The following is a 23,448-nucleotide window of genomic DNA, read 5'->3' on the forward strand; positions in this document are numbered from 1 at the left end:
ATATATATATATATATATATATATATATATATATACATATATATAAAAACGCCCATCACAAATGCCTCTTTCACCAATAAACCAACAGTGCACACACTCTTCCCGCATAAAATCAAAAAATAAAACATCCCCACCAAACGCCTCATCTCCCCATGGTTCAGAAGCAGCCCCGCCTGGCTTATGTTTCCGCCGTTCTAGAACGTTCTCGGAGCTTCCTTCCCGCCGGGCGAGAAACTCGAGTGGCGCAACCCGGTCCGTGTCAGGGTCGGCGAGGGACGGACCCGATTGCTTCCGCTCGGTGGGTGGCGCGAGGGGAGGGCGCGCGCACGGAAGAAATCCCGTCGGCCCTATGTTCACTAAGGGGATCTGTCTGTCTGTCTGTCTGTCTGTCTGTCTGTCTGTCTGTCTGTCTGTCTGTCTGTCTGTCTGTCTGTCTGTCTGTCTGTCTGTCTGTCCGTCTGTCTCTCTGTCTCTCTGTCTGTCTGTCTGTCTATCTATCTATATATATCAAAACGGTATATATCTATCGATATATAACGTTTTGATATATATAGAATATATATGTGGGTGTATACGTGAGAGGAGGGGGAGGAGTGGGAGAGGGAGATTGAGAGAAAGAGAGAGAGAGAGTTAGAGAGAGAGAGAGAGAGAGAGAGAGAGAGAGAGAGAGAGAGAGAGAGAGAGGAAGGGAGGGAGGGAGAGAGGAAAGGAGAGGAGAGAGGACGAGGGAGAGAGAAGGAGGATGAGAGAGAGAGAGAGAGAGAGAGAGAGAGAGAGAGAGAGAGAGAGAGAGAGAGAGATATGAAGAGCAATCACACTTGTCATCTTTTCAATTGCAGATGATCGGTACTGAATACGAAAAGGGTTGAGAAGTATTTTTTTTGCGCAGGTAATGAAAAAAATATTAATTAGGGAAGGGGGAGGGGGGATGTATGTTGATGAGGTTTTATAAGACTGGCCATATCAAGCAAGATAATCGACAGAAAAAAGTGAAATTTCAAGATATCGCGCATCTCGAGGAACACGTGTACATTGCAGGCAGCGTTGCATTTCTCATTCTGAATTGCGAAACTTATTGCCATTCTGTGTCGTGAGGCAACTACTATACTTCTAGTTATATCCGTGAGCCTAAAAAAATAGATGTGATCTTATACGAAAATAGAAAAAAATGAAAAGAAATTTTTACTAAAGATGCTCTCCTGACAAGAACACGTCAGCTGTAAACAAGCCTTGAAATCTCAGCCAATCAGAGCCGCCGTAACACCGTCCTCACACGACGTCACTTCCCTTACAAGCCAGTCAGAATCGCCGTTACATATCCCCCCACAAAACGTCACATCTCCCTCTCAACCAATCGAAATCCCCGCACACGTCCTCACACGACGTCACCCCACTTAACCGGCGAATCAGAGCCGCTCTTACGCATCCCCCACCCGACGTCACTCCCCTTACGCCAATGGAAGCGGCGTTAGAATAGTGCAGGTGGTGAGATCGGTGACGCAAGTTGTTGTTGTTTGTGAGACTCGGCGGCGGAGGGACGTGTGAGACCCCGAGCTGCGTGCTGGAATGGTGATCACGTGAACGCGAGACTCCATGGCGACTGGCCCTAAGACTCCTGCGGGGTGCGTTCCTCCGTTCGCGTTTTGTGAACGACTTTCGCGGGCCGAGGTCGAGCTGAGGAGCGACCACAGGTTCATCCTCGATCTCGGGCATGAGCTCGAGGACGAGGTCTCGGAGGGCGAGCGGGTGTCCGAGGAGGAGGAGGAGGACCTGGAGATCTTCCAGCAGGTGGCGAGGCAGGGGAGTGAATTAGGTGGTCGAGGTGGAAGTGGGAGAGTCGAGGGTGCCATAGTGGAGGATGACCCTGGTAATGAGTCAGAGTTTATTAACTCGGAAAACTTCGAGGATTTGTACGGAGGACCTGAATACAGCGAACTCCCACACTGTCAGAATGACGGGCCCGACGAGGAGAGGCCAAGGTTGGTGTGAACTTTTTTTTTTTTTTCCCCGTAGCAGTTTTGGTAGGCCTAGAGTCTCGAGGAGATAAGAAAAAATAATAAACTAAGTAATTGAATAATTGATACACTAATAGTGATTTGTGATAAACTACGGCATGCACGGAGCACTGAAAACAACAGCTTAAACCACGGAAAAAGATCTGCAGAAGGTGATGTCAAGACCGCAATTTAATTATCAAAGACATTCTGTTACATATAAAAACCCTCACTGTGGCCTTCCTTGCCTTCCTCGCTCCGGCAAACGGGCACCAACCTCCACTATTCTGTATAGGCAAGATAGAGCTTGTAGACTACCTGGGGTGATTTCCTGTCGAGGAGCCAGTCCGCGATGGCTATCTTTCTCAGTGTATTTGTTGGAAGTTTGTTGGCCTTTTGTCAGAGCGCAGGAGTTGATGCCACAGCCATTGTGGGACTTGGTCTCAGGCGATTTGGCCTTTGGGTTGAGATTTACGTCATTCTTTTTCTGGCACGGTAGTTGTTTCGAATACTTTCATATGACCAGTTGTTTTGAATGCTTCCATATGACCAATTGTGATGATTTTTGTATAGATATAGTACACATATATAGGAATTATGTCACAGAAACTTCCCAAACCACCACATTCTTATCCCTGATAGCCTGGGAGGACCCAAAAGAAACCAGGGAAATTGCGGCGTAAAATATGAGTAATATACATAGAATAAGTCACTACATTGTCTAATGCAAGGGGGTGTGCCCTCTGCGACCTCCCCTCTTTGGTGACTGCCATCCCCCACCCATGCGCTCGAAGACAATGAATCCTCCACATATTCATGGCAGAATAGAGCATACGACTGACTTACAGGAGTGCCTGATACCAAGTCTGTCCTACACTCTGACCTGCTGTGCATGGTGGATTCTTTGTTGTCCAGGGTGGGGGTTGGGGGACAGTAGTAGGGGGGGGTTGCAGGGCACACAGCCCCTGCATCTAACTGTATTTTGACTGATTCTCAATATTATTCATCTTTTACTCTGCAATTTGCCTGGGACTATTCATGCCCTCCCCTGCGATCGGGGCCGAGATTGTGGGCATTAGGGGATTTCTGTGGGATAATTTGTTCATGAGAGAGGTGAGAGGAATCCATTGATACCAATATTGTCATGATTGGTCATGCAAAGGTTTTTCTGAATATTTATCTCTGGCATAGCAGAGTACTCTAATGATAATTCATAGTAATTCTATGATGAAGCTATGCCTATTTTGTACTAATGAATTTGCTAATGATGAACTGCATGTGGTAACCACTGTCCAGATATAGTAGTTTCAGTCAATGTTATGTAGTGTTACTATTGACCTTGATGGCTGGAGAGGAAACTGGAAACAGATAATTTCCTCTGTAGGTTTGTTTTGTGAATTGTGTTTACACATAGATGGCTCCACTAGTCTTCAGTCACTAAGGAGTCAATGTGTGTGCCTACATGACTTCATCTTCGTTCCCCTTTCATCATCATCATCATCATCATCATCATCATCATCATCATCATTTATTATTAATTATTTATTATTAATATTATATTAATTAGTTTTTTTCATATGAAAATCAGGGAAAAAGGTAACCAAATGAGAAAGGGGGCCCAGTAATTGATGCCTAAGCATTTGGTGAAACCATCATTCAACACAGATAATAAACTAAAATCTTAGTGCAATGCATTTAAGCCACTAGAGGTAGTGCTTAAGGTTCCATGGGGGCTGGTGGTTTGACAGCCAGGTCATTATGAGTGGCCAAGCAATACCAAAATCTCATGTCTCTAAAATCTGCAAAGCACAAGCAAATTTCCCAACCTTGTATATTCCAACAAGTTGGGCTTTGAATAGTCCTTATGTGGACTGATTCCCAAAAAGGGACCCTAAGAGGGTCATGTCAGAATTTGGTTATGTAGTTTTTTTTTTTTTGCTTTATGGAGCTGACAGCCCCACTACAGGAACTACTTATTAATACTAGTTTGTTACAACAGTTGGTTTCTAGGACTAAACCTCTTAGCTAGACAGTGGAGATCAAAGCAATGCCATTGCATCAAATTGTTAATTGAGCAACTGCAGCTTTTGTTTTGGACTTCCCCAAGAATCTTTGAGAACAGGACTATAATCAAGCAATGCCCAGCTTTTCCCTTGACTCTCTGGCCAAGGCCAAACAAACCTTTCACCATTAACTTTGGCATTATATTTGCTTGGACTTGAAAGCATTTGTGGATTACCGCTTCCCCACTTATTCCTTTCAATATCATTTAGTGGTTTCATGTTTTTTCTCGGGCTCCAGGGCACCTCTAACAGTAATTGTGTATTCAATGTTAAATTTGCCTTTAATGCTCAGAAATAAAACCTATTTTGAAATGCTATCCAAAGCAGAAAGGTAAAACATTTTTTATCCTGCCCAGGTGCATTTGAGAAATCTTTTTGGTAGGAGCATAGTATTTTGTTGAGTCCTAAGGTTCTTTTATAATATTAATTGTGTGGAGGAATGTTTCTGTTTTTTTTCTTTTATAAAAAGTCTATGATATAATGCAAGACCTTAGTTTATTACAAATTTAATAACAAAATAAACAAAGCTAATTTACTTTACACACAGCATGCACCACACACACACAAAAACAACACAAAAACACACACACAAAAACACAAAACACAACAAAACAAACACCAAAAAACACAAACAAAAACACAACACCAAACACAAACACACACAAACAAACACAACACAACACAGACAAACCCACCCAAAATACCCCACACACACCACCACACCAACCACACCACTCCACAAACCATCCACTCCCCATAAACCATCATCTCTTTCCTATTCCCTCCTCTTGCTCTCGTCCTGCACTCTTCCTTACTCCTCTCCTCTCCCCTTTTCCCGTTTCTCCGTCCCCTCCTCTCTCCTTCTCTCCTCCCCCTCTCTTCTCTTTCTCTCCCTCTTCGCCTCTCTCTCTCTCTTCTATTCTCTCTATCACCTTCCTCTCTTCCTCTCTCTCTCCTCTCTCTCCTCTCTCTCCTCCTCTCTCTCTCTTCTCTCTCTCTCTCTCTCTCTCTCTCTCCTCTTTCCCTCTTCTTTCCCTCTCGCTCCTGCCTTTTTTTTTCTTTCTTTCTTCTTTCTCTTTCTTCTTCTTCTTTTCTTTCTTTCGCTCTCTGTTCCCCTCTCTCCTTCCCTCTCCCTCTCCTCCTCCCTCCCCTTCTCTCTTCTCTCTCTCTCTCTCTCTTTTCTCTCCTTCTCTCTCTCTTTTCTCTCTCTCTCTCTCTCTCTTCTCTCTCGGCGCTTTTCTTTCTCTTTCCTTCTTTTCTTTCTTTCGTTCTCTCTTTTTTTTCTCTCTTTTCTCTCTCTTCTCTTTCTCTCTCTTCTCGCTCCCTCCTACCTCCTCTCTCTCCCTCCTCCTTTTTCCTCTTCTCTCTCTCCTCTCTCCCTCTCTCTTCCTCTCCACTCACTCTCTCCTCCTCTCTTCTCTTCTCTCTCTCCTCTCTCTCTCTCTCTCTTCCCTCTCTCTCTCTCTCTCTCTCTCTCTCTCTCTCTCTCTCTCTCTCTCTCTCTCTCTTCTCTCTTCTCTCTCTCTCTCTCTCTCCCCTTTCCTCTCTTTCTCTCCCCTCTTCTCTCTCTCTCTCTCTCTCTCCTCTCTCCTCTCTCTTTTTCTCTGTGTCTCTCTTTCTCTCTTTCTATCTTTCTCTCTTTCTCTCTCTCTCGTCTCACTTTCACTCACCCCACTCCACTCACCACTCAAACTCACTCACTCCCCCACTCACTCACTCACTCATTTCACCCTACTCACCCACTCACTTCACTCACCACAAAACACACACACAAACACACACACACACACACACTCTCTCACTCACTCTCCCTCACTCTCACTCTCACTCTCACTCTCACTCTCACTCACTCATTCACTCATTCACTCATTCAGTCACTCACTCACTCACTCACTCACTCACTCACTCACTCACTCACTCACCACTCACTCACTCATCACACACACCACACCCCACACACACACCACACACACTACCACTCCCCTCACTCCACTCACCACCACTCTCCTAACCACACACACACACACACCCCACACACCCCACACACCACACACACACACACACACACAACACACACACACACACACCACACACACACAGACTCCCACACCACACACACACACCCCAAAACAACACACACACCACACACAAACCACACACACACACAAACATACACACAACACACACACACAACACACACACACACACACACCTACACACACACACCACACCACAAAACACACCACACCTACACACACACCTACACACAACACACCTACACACACCCCAACACAACACACCCACACACACACACACACACACCACACACACACACACCACACACACCAAACACCCACCCCACACACCCACACACAAAAACCCACAACACACACACACACACACACACACACACACAACACCACACACACACACCACACACCACACACCACAACACACACACACACACACACACACACACACCACCTCACACACACCTACACACACACACACACACCTACACACACATACACCTACACACATATACATACACCTACACACATATACATACACATATACATACACATATACATACACATATACATACACATATACATACACATACACATACATACACATATACATACACATATACATACACATATACATACACATACACACACACACACACACACACACACACACACACAACACACCACACACACACCTACAAAACACACCCCACACCTACACAACACACACACACACACACACACAACACACACACAAAACACACACACACACACACCACACACACACACACCACACACACAACCTACACACATATACATACACCTACACACATATACATTACCCCTACACACAAATACATACACATATACATACACATATACTCCATATATCTTCTTCTTTTAACGGTAGTTCATGTCTGAGCCGCCGTGGTCACAGCATGATACTTAATTGTAGTTTTCATGTTGTGATGCTCTTGGAGTGAGTACGTGGTAGGGTCCCAGTTCCTTTCCACGGAGAGTGCCAGTGTTACCTTTAGGTAATCATTCTCTCATTTTACCGGGGGCTTGGGACCAGCACTGACTTGGGCTGGCTTGGCCACCCAGTGGCTAGGTAGGCAATCGAGGTGAAGTTCCTTGCCAAAGGGGAAAACAACGCGCCGGCCGGGACTCGACCCTCGAATTCAGATTGCCGTCGTGACAGTGTTGAGTTTGACGCTCAACTATTTCGGCCACCGCGGCCTTGATGATCAGGGCTTCCATGTTTTTTTTGGCAATTTTGAGTGGTGGTTTGCCATTGCCTTCCGCCCGGTTGTTTTTTTTTTTTTTTTTTTTTTTTTTTTTCCCCGAGTCACCATCTCTATTCCCCGGCACTGACTTGAGCTTGGCTTGGCTACCCAATGGCTGGGGCAGGCAATCGAGGTGAAGTTCCTTGCCCAAGGGAAAACGCGCCGGCCGGTGACTCGAACCCTCAAACTCAGATTGCCGTCTGGACGTCTTGAGTCCGACGCTCTAACCATTCGGCCACCGTGGCCCCACATACACATATACATACACATATACACACACACACACACACACACACACACACCACACACAACACACACACACACACAACACACACAAAATGCATAATGATGATTGAATTGTTAATAATGATGTTGGGAATACTAATGTGTACATGTGTGCGTGTTTGGTGTTAATATCTTTGTGTCTTTTTTGTGTGTGGGGATAGTTATGTGTGCTTAATCTTGTTCACATGTCACAATTTTATAAATGATTACTGAAGGTCATAGAAAGTAGATCTGAGTTTTGAATATAAATTTTCCTGCTGTGAAAAGAAGAAAAATGATAACTGATTGAGTACGCTATAGTTTGCCGGCATTTTATCATTGATAATTTTTTTTTCTCTCAGGCCTGCAGTAGTTGTGAGCACCCTCGATGGGCGAGGACCAGCTTAGACGCTTCGAGGGGAAAGCTGTTATGTGGTACACCAGACAGGCGGCAAAAATAATGATAGGGCTGTCTTCATCTATGTCAAAGGTAAAATGAACTCCTTTATAATTTTATGAGTATTGTTGTATGGATGAATATTGAATTTCTTTGGAATTCATTTTAGTTGTTATAGTTTTGGTGATTTCTTAAGAATGACAGAATCACAGAAATTTAATTCATTGTATATGGGATTCGTGTTATTTGTGTACATATCTTGTTTTTCCTTTATGTTATATTGATATGACAGTTTTCTGATTTTTAAGTCCCCCAAAATTTATATATATATATATATATATAAAATATATATTATATATATTAATATATATATATAATATATATATATATTATATATATAATAATTAAAATATGTGGTGGGTCTCCTGAGCTTTGTTTGAGTCAGTGCTTGTGGTCTTACTAGAAACTTAACAATTTTTATTATTTTTTAAAAAGTTCAAGTAAATTCTTTTTTGTAAGTTTTCCCTGAGTTCAAAACCCACTGGGTCATGACACATCAACTATTTTTGTGTCCCGTTGGTCAGAATTAGAGATTCATAAAAAAAAATTTTTTTATAAATGTGTTTTTTTATTATATGCTGCTAAGATAATAGTTTATTTTATATAATATGTGTTGACTAAATACAGGCAACACATATGATAATGTAATTAATTTTATGTGGGAAATAATGAACACAAATTTAGTATAAAGACTACTATTATTCTTATGAGAAATTGTCAAACTTTTTCAGTTTGTGATAGAAATAACTTTTCATTTTGAAACTTCGTTTTTCAAAATTCCAGAATAATATTAATGCATTCCCAATAGTTTGAAAGCACAAACACAACCCCCTTACATCTCCCTCTGCATCTTAGACTGGTTACTATTTGCACTTACTGCTTATGCTGGGTACAAGTCAATACGGCAAAATAATTTGATCCCCGAAATTCTGTTTTGTAAATTAGGTTTAGGCCTATATTTTATGGATAGTTTTGACCCTAATGAAATAAAGTAACTTCACTTCCAGCCCCATGGTGTTGAAAACAACAACAACAACATCTCACTAGCAATTTCTTTTAAACCACTGAGTTCTAATGCAGAGTAAAACCAGCCTAACTTACCTTAATGAAAATGCTCCAAATCTGAGCAAGGGCATGGGTTTTCATAATGTCTCCGTTGAATAGACGTCCTAACCATGAGTTCAGTTTGGGGATAATTGTGGTGGGCTGTGAGAGTTTTGGAAGTAGGTGCAATGAGAGTTTGGCAGGCGTTTCACTTGTTATCCCCCTGCAGTAAAGTTCACATATAATTCAGTATACAAGACAAACCCCTGGTTTTGGAGGGAGATTTTGGCTTCAAAATTTGACGTATATGCTGGCAGTATGGTATATATTTTCGCCATCCCCACTAGAAGATTTCACTTTTTTTTTTTTTTTTGTGGATAAAGAACTGAAAATGTTGACTAAATTTGATCATTTTCCATCTAAATCCTCTACATTGACCTATTGAGTGTTGGTCACCAGTGAGTTTAGTAGCAGTGGCATCAGTTTTTTCCCCTAATGCAGTTCAATCCACTGGTGTGTTTATTATCCTACAGACTTTAAAACACCTAAAACCAAGTGCCTCTTCTTATGCGATTGGGACAAAAAAAGGTTTTTTTTTCCCTTTTGCATTAGTGGGGAGGTGAGTATTTTTGCCAATCACACAGAACCCTTTTAGCTGGAGGTGACGTCCGTGGGGAGTGGGTGCGACTCATCCCCTCACTGGATGGGGGAATCTACCGCTTTGATGGAGATGGGTGGAGGCTCTCCCTGTCACAGCTGAGACACTCCTGCACTCGTCATTCAAGTTCAACACGGAACAGTTTCACCGGTAGGTTGTCGGTTTTTACTTGCCCTGGGATAGAAAACATGAAATGGGTGTACCTTTATTTGTATATGTGTTTTGATGTTTGGTAATGCCATTTTTTCATGTTTTGGATGTTTTTTTGAGCAAATTGCATGAGAGACTTCTGCAGAGGCTTCATAAAATACAGTATGTTGAGAATTCTGCATTTCATACCATATACTTTTTTTATTTTTCAACTTTAAGCCCATTTACATGATTTCTTTGAGTTTTTAAATAAAAGTGTATGTATTAAATATTCTTGTTAAACTTTTCAGGAGGAAAGTCAACTGAAGTCTGGGGAATGTCAGCAAACACAGGACACTTGTTATATGTATGCAATACTGGTGGAAGTTTAAACGACAACAAACGGCATCAAAGCCTATACATGTGTTGGTTATCCGGCGAGTGACGCAGATTGTCAGGGCCATTGATCCACAGTCTGGAGAGGAGAGGTAGGAAAAGATTCTCATATGTAATGTGTATAGTAAAGCCTTGCATTAAGTGGTGCTGAAAAAGGTTGCCAAATACAATTTGATCATTTGTAACTAATAAAATGATGTGAGAAAAAACATACTTTGTTTTGGGGGCAGCAGAGTCTTCATGCTGTTTTACTTGTTTTGTGTTAAAAATCTCATATCTTTCTGCATCATTCTTGGATATTATGATATGAAATAAAGAGGAGCTAATAGTGTTAAAAATTATTACCAGCAATTTGTCCTCAGGCACTGCATTTCAGTCACCTTTGCTTTGTGTGGTGTTGTGTACCTTGCACTTTTTCTTTTCACTTAATTTTCACCTTTGAACATATCATGTCATTGGCTGGGTTCCTCCCTCCCTGGTACTTGTTTATGGATGACCATTCATCAGTACAAGCTGGACGAGAGTGATGTATGGCACTTTGTTTTTTGTTAGGTCATCTATAGTATTTGGCAAAGGGCAGCAGGGGAGACTGCATCAAAATCAATCATAGTCATAATATAGTCACTAAATGCAATTTTTAGGTAACCAGATATAATGAGTAGTTGTAGTTTGTAATTGCAATTTTGTCAAATACATATGTACCAAATTTGAGGTTCCACTGTATGTATATATTAGCACATTGTTAAGTGTATTCACTTTCATGTTCTGTCTGTATACCATCCCTTTGAAAGAAATAATGATAAGTAAGAGGAAATGGGCATTAAAGATTAAAATATATAAGAAAATAGTACCAATAACAGATAAATTTGATTTCAAGGTGGAACTTCAGTGTTGGTCAGCATGAGGTTAATCTTGCTGGCGGAGGCTGTGAGGGGATGAACAGAGGAGAAGAGGAGGAGGAGCTCCCTTCCCTTCATTTTGTTGTACCTGATGGTATCATAATGGGCATGGATGAAGAGGGGCATCTTCTCTGGCAGCAGAAGGTGAGTTTGTGGGAATCATCTGTTGAATAGTTTGACATTTTGATGGATAAGTTTTGTTTAGACAGCTTTGATTGTTTGCTTTTGTAATTGTTTGTAAGTTAGTTTAAGTTAGGAATGTACTTGATTGTGTTTCTATCAATCCATACTTGTATACATATTTATATGTGACATATAGTAACATAAAGCGAGGGATGTGAAATGGCCAAGGAGGTTATTGAAATATTTGTTAGAACTTAACATTAGTTTTAGAATAGTTAAAAGGTTTATTTTAATAAATGTAGGAAAAGGTACAGTACAATGGTTATGATTAATGACATCTTTTGTGCTGGAAAGTTAATTCTCATTTATACCACTTATACCAACTGGAGCTTGGCATTGTTTATGGTCTAAGAAAATTTTCATTTATCATTTACAAATTCTTTCTTCTGCCACAAGATTGTAAGTGAGACTGTAAGGACTAACTTCAGCTACTTTTAGTTCAAAAATATTATTCAAATTGACTTTGTTTCTTTCAGCTGGCATCACCTGTGGTCAATGCATGGAGAATACAGGGAAGTGATATTCAGCAAATTGACTTGTTTAGCACAAACAGTGTACCAGCTTTGTGTCCAGAATCGGGACAGTCGTATGGAGAAAATACAGAGGTCAGTTGTAATCATTGTGTGTCTTTAGGTTATGCATGATTTTAAGATTTTTTTTTCTCCTGATCATGGTAATTTTTAAGAGTTTAGATTAATTGTCAGTTTCTGTAAACACATTTTTTGAGGAAATAAAAAAATGATATAGCATGTACAGTTAGCTATGGTTTATAGGATAAAAATCTTTTTAATTCATGTCAAGTATACAAATAGTGCAAATCAGTCTTTTTCAGAGACAAGTCAGTAATTTTTATTTATTTATTTATTTATTTTCTTTAAGAAAATGTTAATTTGATATTTCTGTGGTTAATTTATATTTGTTTAATAAGGGAAGTCACTTTACAGTCACAAAATCCTTTCATTTCAACAGAATGAGAATTTACATCTTAGAGAAGCTAATAATGTAAAAGTTCTAATGGGGAACTTGGCTGGAGAACAAGCTGCTGTGCCATATCAGCTTCATTTGATGTAATTTGATTGTTCTGAATGACTTATAAATTATCAGTATGACCAGGATGGGGACCAGCAACAACCTGCCTTGTATGTAGGGGTTCATCAGAAGCAGCTGTATATACAGCAGAGTGGCAACATGAGGAAGAGGGTCAATTCTGCAATCAGGATTTATGCATCTGATTTACCCATTCCAGGTATGCTATGCTCTATGCACTAATTGGTTTATACTGTAATAAGATATGAATTTTTTGGCTATTATGTGATTTGCTAAATAGTAACTAAACCATGACGTATTTTCAGCAGAAACATCATTCCCACGTGTTCAGTGGCGCCCTTACTTAGCGACAGCGCTATCCCGAACCCCAATTGTTAATTATAACAGACGGAAGCACCCATTGCTCCTCAACTATGACCAGAAAGAGGAGAATACTGCAGTTGCAGTTGCTCACCAGATAGACTATCCTTTTGGTAAGCTATGAAATGGCCCATATAATAGGTTATTTGGCAGGTTATTCACTGTCCTGCCCCAAAATTTGGTAATTGTAAAAAAAAAATAATGGAATTTGTAATATAATAGGCCTAGATAAGAAGTTAGACATCTTGGCGTGTGGGTGCTTGAGTGAGTGCATGAGTGAGCGCATGTGTGCATGCATGCGTGCATGCATGTGTATGTATGTGAGTGAGTGAGTGAGAGTGCATGCGTACGTGCATGCGTGCGTGAGCGAGTGTGTGTGTGTGTGTGTGTGAGCAAGTGTGTGTGTGTGTGTGTGTGTGTGTGTGTGTGTGTGTGTGTGTGTGTGTGTGTGTGTGTGTGTGTGTGTGTGTGTGTGTGTGTGTGTGTGTGTAAATAAATATATACACACACACACACACACACACACACACACACACACACACACACACACACACACACACACACACACACACATATATATATATATATATATATATATATAATATATATATATATATATTATATATATATATATATATATATATATACATACATATATATATACACATATATGTATTATTGTACATGTGTGAGAATATGAGTATGTAGAAAGAAAGTATAATTTATCATATCATAGTGCATAATTCTGGAAAGTGAATGATAGATTTGTAATTTCTCTTTGTTAAAAGTCCTGTCACCTTTTCTCATTTTATAATACTTTTCCAAATTTCTGCTATCTAGCTGGCATGTGTATGCCACTTGCGTTCTTATTATTGGATGACACTCTTGGACTTGGTTCTAAAGGTAAACTTTAAAGAAATTATATGTGCTTACTAAAGATGCGTGTTGAAGCTGTAGTAATGGAGAGTAATTTAGTGGTTTCTGATAATTGTGGTTTAAATAATGTATTTTGTATCATATTATCATTAGATGTGGGAACTAAAGTAGCTTCTCCCTAGATTGTGTAATGGATATGTTTCTGTAATTTTTGAAATATGATTATTATTTTAAAGGGGTTAATTAAAGGTATTAAAAAAAAGAAAGAAAAGTATGTAGCCAGAATAAAAGTGTAAATAGCTAAATTTGTGTAAATGGAGAAAAAATTTTTGAAATGAAATTAAGGCTTGTTGAAAGGGGTGGTTGAAATTGGGTCACACCTTTCATCATCTAAAATAGTATATTTCGCAGTATCAGCGTCCCAAAATCCACTGTAGTTTTTGTTTTGAATTTTGTTTAAATGTAGATGTTCCTACAAGTACTTGCTTATCAAGAAGTAAGTTGATTATTTCTGATTATTTTGGGAAAACATTTTTTTTGTGCTGATACTTTTTTATAGTGTTGTTTGTATGGTTTTTTAATGTTGTTAACAACAACTATTTGTAGTAAATATGTTAAAAGATACATTTTCTAAAATCAAGCAAAAGGGTAAAGAAATGTAACCAGATAGGGTTAAAATAATTGCCTCCTTTGTGTGTAAAGGAAGCTAAAATTTTAAATCACAGTGGATTTGGCAATTATGTCATACCTTAAAGCTATCAAACAGGTTTAAAGGGTGGCAATAGTTTTGGTTAGAGGACTAGTATTTGCTACCACAAAATTTAACCATATGTGAAATAATGGGGTTGTGAGGTATTTTATGGACTGTATGTGTGAGGGAGGGTGAGAAGCCGATTGATAATTGAAAGCTTTGATATGCAGGATTTCCTTTTTATGATGATGATTGTCCTCCTCTTTTGCCTTGAAAGACTTCCTTCAGTGCGGTTTCATTTGCATTTCTTTATTTGTACCTGTTTTAAAGTGGTTTTGAGGTTTTATTGCAAGATTTTTTTGACTACTGTGCACAGTGATCCTGTAATTTTGTATGTGTTTCTGAAAAGCGCCTAGTGATTTTGAATGTCAGAAGTGTTTAAATTAAAAAGAAACAGGTTGGGCTCTGATCTCCTGGTCATCAGGGAGTGGCCCCAGTAAAATTTTTTGAAAGTTATAGCACAACGCATAGAAAAAAAAATTTATTTATATACTTTTTTTTTCAGATAATGGCTATTACCTCTATGGCGAAAGTGACAGTCAGCTCAATCTGAGTCGTCCTTGGAGGCTCCCACAGGCATGCCCGAGGACGAAGATCAGCCCTTATGGATGATGTAGCAGCGCAGATTCTTCATATATGTTTCCACATCGGGTAAGTTTGATGCGTTGCTCAGCTGGGTTTCGTTTAGCCTTGTTCTGCTGCGATTAAATAATTAAACTGGATTTTAAGCTTGATATTACACCTCAGTCTTTAAATGGTCTAGTATTTAATGCAAGTTTGAATGTTGTGTGGAATAAATATAAATACACTTTAACAATATTCAGCATTGAGTTTTGTGTGTTACAGGCCTGAAACTTTGGGGGAAACTGGTTTGTGGTGTTGCTTGCTATCCTTGCTTCACTTTCTTCTGTTGCGGTACATTCTAGTCAGCATGAGCGTCAAGTGACACAGCAAACCCCCAATTTTGGGTTTCGCAGATGCTGAATCTCATCATTTAGAATAATCCACATGTGTGTAGTAATTTATTTTTTCCTTTTACTGAAAGTAGTGGGTATTTTAAAACTGAGTTAATGTTAGTATTTCTAGTGTTTTTTGTATTAATAGTTTGAATTTTTTTCCATGACTAACAAATTATAATAAAGCCTTAGCCTTTTTTAAATACTTATTTTTGAAAAAGCTGCATTTTTTTTTTACATTTGTATTGTATGGTTTACAGATCCTGGCATAATTACCGAATGGAGTGCAGGGGCCAAGGTCGCTTTCACCACCTGTCCACCGGTGCCACCTGCTCCAGCTCCTACTGAGGTTTCCCCTATTGACAAGTAATCCTACAGCCGATTCAGCGTTGCCTGAGAAGAGCGAACCCCCGACACCTCAGTTTACCTCAAGGTTTTTGGAAGTTGTGGATTTAGTTCTCATTTGAGGGTGTTAGCTTTCAGTTGGGATTTGTGCCTTCACTTCCAAAAGGGAATTTCATGCCACACTCTTTTGGTCTGTTGAGTTTCTTGGTGGGAAGCGTTGTAGTGGGAATTAAGTTACTTTTTTAAGTTTAAAGCTGTTTGAGAATTTAGAAGTTTAATTTTTTTTTTCCTTAAAAAATTTTAAGAGATGTTTAGTTTTTTGTTTTTTTCTTTCTGAGAAGAGTATGTGATTTAGGCAAAAGTAATTGTCCATAAAGTGCCAAGGTTCAGAGTAAGAAAAAAAAAAGTTGACTTTGTCATTGAACATTGAATGCCAGTATTGCAATTGCATTTTAGAAATTCATGCTGATAGTCAATTTCCAATGAAATGCTTGCAGGTATGCAACAACTTTGAGCCCATGCACCGCCTGGGACGTGGTGGCTTTGGGGTAGTGTTCAGGTCGAAAAAGCTTGATAGACGAATATTTCGTCAGAGGATAACATTACCAGCAAGTAAGACAAAGGAATTTTTTTACGTTTTTGTAAATTTTGTTTACTAATATGAAAAAATTAATTGCTTGGAGAAGATCGAAGTTTAAATTTAAAAGGTTTGATTACCGAAATGTTTCAAAAACGTATGATTGGTGAAAGTTAAGGATTTTCGTAGTTGGAGAATATGTGACGGGAAATTTATCACCTTTTCTTTCATTATTTTTATAATTATGGTACTGATGAGAATAAGATGCATACAGTGTTATTTATTTGTGGTTGAAAAAATTATGTATAAGATCTTTAGGTTATGTATTTAAAGTCCAACATATAACTCTGCTTGCCAACTATACAAGAGTGAGAGTATGCTGTGAAACAGTTACAGAATTTACTTTTTATCTTGAAAGGATCAGCAAATATTAATCCACATCCTAACTTTCTTAACTTCTTGAAAAAGAAAAGAAAAGTGCAGAAAGGAAGGAAAAGAACCAATTGTGTATGTCAGCTGAACAATGCAGTTAGAAGAGACTTTGAATTCAAATTTTTCTTGTAGGTTTGTGCTTTGAAAATTTAAAACTTCAAATTTTTAACTTTATCATATTCAGGGAATATCTGCAGAGAGGGTAAGCGGAAGCCGTGCATGGCAAGTTTTAACACACGAATTTTGCGTTTTACAAAGTGGTTGGAACGGGCCCCTCCCTGGTTGGCAAAAGAGTCTCTGCTCTCTTTCAGATTTGGTAAGTGATTTAATAATGGATTAGTAAATTCCTAGTGGTAGATATTTAATTGTATTTTGCTTAGGTCCGTGAGTGTTGAAGGGAACACTTTTGGGGTTTTGGTTTCTTAAGGGCTGCAGTTTTGAAAGGTTGAAATTTGCATCTCATTTTTTTAGGGTATTACTGTTTTTATATTAATTTGCGAATCTCCAACTTTTAAGATCTGAAGCAGTTATCCCTTTCTTCATGGGGCGGAAGAACTCGTGCCCAAATGCCAAGAGGAGAGCTTGGCCCGTTGCGATGCCCAAAGGGAACCTGGATAATTCTATCTCAATGTGTGAACAAATTCCCCCAAACCGTATGAAAGTATAGAGGGTTGGGACCAGAAGGCAGAAATGGGTCTTATACTGGATATAAGGAAGGTTGAAGAGGGCTGAGGTGGAGGAGGAAGAGGGGAGGAGGAGGGGTCTGAGGATTGCAAGAGAATCACAGATAAGTTTCCGTGGGCAGAGTAGCAAACAGGAGACATTCAGGACACCCAGAATGATTTGCTGCGGAAGGATTCGTTTTTAGATAGTTTTGGAATCCCAAGCAAGCCGATGAAGAGAAGGAGGACTGCCAAGTAATAAATTACTCTATGAGCTGGCTTTAGTTAGAAACAATGCTAGTGAATAGAAGACAGTTTGTCACGATAGTTTTCAAGACTAGGGTTGTGATAATTTAGACAGTTTATCACTACACAATACTTATTGAGGATAAAAGTGTAGTCAAGAGAGGAGGAGCCAGAGCAACAGAAGGAAAGCCGTCTTCAAAAAACTGCAAAGAGGAAAAGATTACAGAGCCATCCACTGGGAGTGATTCAAAGGAAACGAGTGAAAGACAAGAACGTTAAGCTGCAGACAAGTATGGAGAAGATAGCACCCATTCCCAAAGGAAAAGTGGTTCTTCGTAGAGACCTCTAATATCCAGATGGAGCTGCAGGGAAAGTTAAGGACTGGCTCTTGCAAAAGAAATTAGAAATAAAAGACTATTGTGATAGTTTAATGATTGAAGGCTGTGAAATGTCCATGAAAAATCAGGGTTATGCATCGAGATTGAAGTAAAGTGGTCTTTTGCTTGGTTGGAACTGTATGAATTGAAGAATTTAATTTTCATTATCAATTTCAGAAGCAGGCATTATTTATCATGAATGAAATTTATTGTATTGCACTATTTTTTACAAATAAAATTCTCTCTTTTTCAGCCTTCTAATATCTTCTTCTCACTCGATGGCAAAATAAAAATAGGAGACTTTGGGTTGGTAACTACTATTGCAGAGGACCTGCGAACCCCAGGGGTTGTTCAGCCAGGCTACATGAGTAGGCTGCCTGATAGTCACCACACCCATCGTGTGGGGACTCAGCTTTACATGAGCCCTGAGCAAGTAAGTTATAAAATGTATTAACTATTAGATTTGCTTCTTTGTAAAATTCCTGAAATTATCAGTCCATTATAACAATTGAAATTTTAGAAATCTGTAATAAAAAAGAGAGAAAAAGAATTCTGTCATAGAGTACGTGACTGTGTTTTCAACCCATTGGCCACGAGTACATGTGCTTTAGTAGTAGATGGCTCCACAATTGCTCAGTCAGTAAGTGGTCAATTAGTACTTAGTATTAATTTTTAAAAAGGAGTATTTTCAAAACCATCAAAGAACCAAGACATTTGAAGCTGGAGTAGACCGATGAAGGAAAAACAGAGATGCAAGTTGCTAAGTGCATAACACTATTTCTGCTTCACTAATTTGTCATTGTCTGATTTGTTAAATTTAAGATGTTGATCAATAACAGCATCTCCATAATTTGATATCAGTGAAATTATTACTGACCACGTAAAATAGTTCAACACTAAAATGAGACAGGAGTTCAGTTGCAGTTCAGTCCTTAAGAATAGAGTCCAAGGCAAACCTCTGCCAAGAATGAGATAACTCTAGCAACATTTCATAGTGTCATATGTGAAGACCAGTGACTCCTAATAGCATCTCACCGTAGTTTTTTGCTGATGGAAATGTGGCTTTATGTCCTGTGAACAAAGGGTTAAACGATATATTGGCTTTATTTCAGGTGATGGGCCAAGTCTATGATTACAAAGTAGACATATACTCTTTGGGGCTGATTTTCTTTGAGATGTTGGTGCCATTTTCCACGGGGATGGAGCGTCTCACAGTCATGACCCGAGTACGAGAAGGAACGTTCCCAGATGGCTTCGTGGAAACTTATCCTGATGAGGTAAACTACTCTGCTGAATTAGAGAGAAAATCCATGCTGTTGTGTAGGGGTGACTAGAAAATTTTTATTTAGTTTAAATGGGTTACTTTTACAGACTCAACTAAGTAATATTTTTAGGCCTCATGTATATGTACACAATGGCCACATGCTCACACATCCACACATCTACACCCACACATCCACACACCACACATACCCACTCCACACATACCCACTCCACACATACCCACACACCCTTTCCCACACTCCTTTACACACATCCACACATACTTCCACATATATATCCAGACACACCCACACATCTACACACACTCATACACCCACACATCCACATACCCACACACCAACACATCTAAGTACACCCATACTACTGTGATGTTAATCTCATCTGTCTCTCTTTTATTATTAACTTCTCCTGACCCCTACAGACAGAATTACTGAAGCTCATGCTCTCTGCCAATCCGGACATGCGTCCCACAACAAGGGGCATCCGTGCCAGAAACCCTCTGAGGCCGCTCCAGGGCATCTCTGTTGAAGACATCCAGCCCGAGGATCACTTTCATCTCTCCCGTCAGCGCTCCCTTGTACATTCCCAGTCATCGTCATACTCCATTGCTTCATCCACCTCATCGGGGAGATGATGATGATGATGATGTCAGGAAAACATCTTTTGTCTTGGGAGTTTTTCATGATTTCCTTCATCCTCATTCTTCATCAATGCTTTTAGTCCTGTCCTTTATACCTCATCTCAAACAGTCATGTAATAAATTTCCATAGGCTAGAGGACTTGTATCACTGCTCATTGAAGATCTGTTCGCTTGCAAAATGTACTTTGTCATGGTAAAATTTTTGTTAATATTTTAGTGGCTTTATCATGGGTTTTGACCATCTTTCATCAATAGGGTCATTAGCTGAAAAGTGAATGGGGATGTTTATATGACACTTTTGGAGGTTGTACTATAAAGAAATGTTATCACAAACATTAAAAGGTATACATAATTTTTTTTCTATTTCTCTCTTCTCTTTGGTGCAGATAGAAGTTCCATACTGAGCTTGTTAAGCTAGATGATACAAAATTTAATAGTATTAACCATTGTGGGAGTCTAGAGGGGTTTCTGGTGTTATGAAACAAAGAACAGTACTTATAATGTGCATAAGTAATACTTCCCTCATTTTTCACGTGAAAGACCGTTCCCGGTATTTCCGTAACACAACTTTGAAATTCTGTCTGCTCTTGAATGCATGTAAGTGGTATATATACATTTTCAAAAAACAAAAATAAGATATGTATTATTAGTTACCTATAGTCATAGAGTATATCTCTTTATCATTTTTCCCTAATATTCACACCACAGTAAAACTGAGCTTTTGTTCATTATATTTTATATTTCATTACGTTGTAAGTAGAGGGATTACCTATTAGAAGAGAGTCTGCATTTTAATTTTTTTGTGATCTAATATTACATCTGATTTTCATATTTTGTCTTTGGAGAGATTAGGCTAAAGGAGATGAAGAGTCATAGCCATACAAACTCAAAGAAAAAAGAAAAAGAAAAAAAAAAAAATTAAGTGGTTGTTTTCAGAGGACGGAGAACTTTTTATCATTACGATGTAGACCAAAGGCTGTTTTGATTATTGTAGATTGTTGTGGAGTATATGCTTTGCGTGGTATAAATTTATTTTGTTATATTTAATTATCATCAAGTATCATATAGCTATCATTCATTAGCAATGATGTTGAGTATTCACAAGTAGCATTAAACTGTGGTTAGTCATACTACATCATGTGTGCAAGCGTCACTTATTACCATTAGTATTACATTCATGTGAGTAAAGGGTTTGAAAAGCACAAGACAGTTGTTCAGACTTCACAGACTGAAAATGACATTTTTTTGATGCTTGTGATGATGTTTAGAACAAGCAGATGACTAAAAGTGTGTAAAGTGTTGAGAAAACCCACAAGATGCTTTGAAGTTGGGTTTTAATTGTATCCATATTATCTGGCTCTATATTTTTAGGTATGGTAAAGATAATCAAATCTTGATGTCCAGTTGAACATATTATAACATAGAAATTAATTTATTTGATTGATTAAAAAAAAAATCTTTATTGATTTATTTGATTTTTAAAGAAAGAAAGCAGTTTACCAGAGTATTACAAAAATATGCCTAAACAGTTATATCTTTCCTAAAGAAAATGAGAAATTAATGTTCTTATTGTTTCTCAGACAGTAAGATAAGGTGGAGCTGTTAATGCATGTTATCATACTGTGAATTTGATGGCACTGATTTTAGGAAGGTAATGATAAATTGCTGCAGCAGGATATTTCAGGAGATTGAATCCATAGTCAGTATTTCTTCCCTTGTATGTTTAGATATTCATGTCTTAATGGATAAAAAAAAAACAGTGTACTCGTTAATGTGTTTCCAAATGAATGAAAATTTAACAGACAATTTATTTAACTCAAAGACTCCAGGAGAATGTTCTATTCACTGTAGTATTGTTTTGTGAAATATCTGCACATAGATGGCTCTGCTAGTGCTTAGCCACAAAGGAGTCAATTAGTAGACCTTCTGACCTTACCTGATTTCACCTTCCTTGAGTTTGTGGGGAAAAAGCACTTTTTTTTTACTAATGAGATAAATATCAATGCTATGTATAATTATTATAATGTAATTGACATTACTAACAGCAGTATTAAATACCAGATGATATTTAAAATAAATCAAGGAAAAGGGTAAACAGGTGAGACAGGTAGTACTCATAACTGGCTCATTGTGACTTTATAACTTGTGGGGCCATCTATGTGTAAAGACAATTAACAGTGGGCATGGCACGTACATTCATGCTATCCCTGGGGTCTTGGGGTTAAGTGTTAAATTCATTCTTTTCAAATCAGTCTTTTGTGAGAAAAGTTGAAATGGTTGGAAAATCTCTTAAAAAAAAAACATACAATAAGCTTATTCTTAATTATAATAGTTATGATATTGTTGCTTATGTGTCTTTTTCTTATATGATTCATATTCTGGTTGTTATTGAGTCGACAAATTCAGTCTATTGCCATGGAAATTATAAACAAAAGATTTTTATTTTTATATATAAAAAGTATGAGGAAAATACTGTGATATATTATATTTCCAGTTTTTGCATCGCTGTTTTGCCTGAGCCACAGTTATGTCTGGATGTGGTTTGGCAATAGAGAGTCAGTGCTGCTGTATGGGGTGGGGTGGATGGGGTAGGGAAACGGGGGAGGATTCCAAGATATTCCAATCACATTCATTTTATATAACCTTCTCCTCTCTTCTGTCTCTCTCTCTTTTTTTTGTATCTGTTTATGCTTTCTCCTACTTATGCAACTTGAATTTAGTACAATGAAAAGTTTGTGTACTGGCTCATAACTTTACTCCTCGAACAATATATGTATGTGACTGCCATAGGGTGTTGACATTTTTGGATTTTTTTTAATGTATGTTAATTTCCAAATAAGATATTAAACTTATGGCCAAAATATGCAACTTTTCTTCCTATTCCTATGTTATATATATATGTTAGAACAAGGAAGTGAAGCTAATTTTCAAACTTTTTGAAAAGGAATAGTAATATGCTGTATGTATGAGTTATCCTTCGTTTTTTTAAAAATTAAAGACACCAAACATAAACATAGCACACCCATGCCCCCAGTTGCAAGCACGCACACACACACACACACACACACACACACACACACACACACACACACACACACACACACACACACACCTCTCTCTCTCTCTCTCTCTCTCTCTCTCTCTCTCTCTCTCTCTCTCTCTCTCTCTCTCTCTCTCTCTCTCTCTCTCTCTCTCTCTCTCTCTCACACACACACACACACACACAAAAAAACATATAAATATACATACAAACACATGCATATACGGCCGAGGCACGTAGCTGGATACGCATACGATATATGCATGAAAATATTGCATACACTATTAACAAGTGCACTCATGCAATCAAGTTGACATGTCTATATTTATGCATTTCCTCAAGTAAAGGGAATACAGAGGATCACATGAAACCAGTATAACTACGTAAATATGCAATTGAAGCTTCACATCCATTAGAAAATTAATATGTAATTTCCACTTTATTTCCATAAA

At 38.6% G+C, this 23,448-nt stretch overlaps 1 pseudogene; it reads left to right on the plus strand.

Annotated features, from left to right (window-relative positions):
• Positions 1–1,593: 1,593 nt before the first annotated feature.
• On the plus strand, positions 1,594–22,817 carry LOC119595503 (annotated as a pseudogene).
• The last annotated feature ends 631 nt before the right edge of the window (positions 22,818–23,448 follow it).

Source organism: Penaeus monodon, chromosome 36 (assembly GCF_015228065.2).
Source record: "Penaeus monodon isolate SGIC_2016 chromosome 36, NSTDA_Pmon_1, whole genome shotgun sequence".
In the NCBI taxonomy this organism is placed as follows: Eukaryota; Metazoa; Arthropoda; class Malacostraca; order Decapoda; family Penaeidae; genus Penaeus; species Penaeus monodon.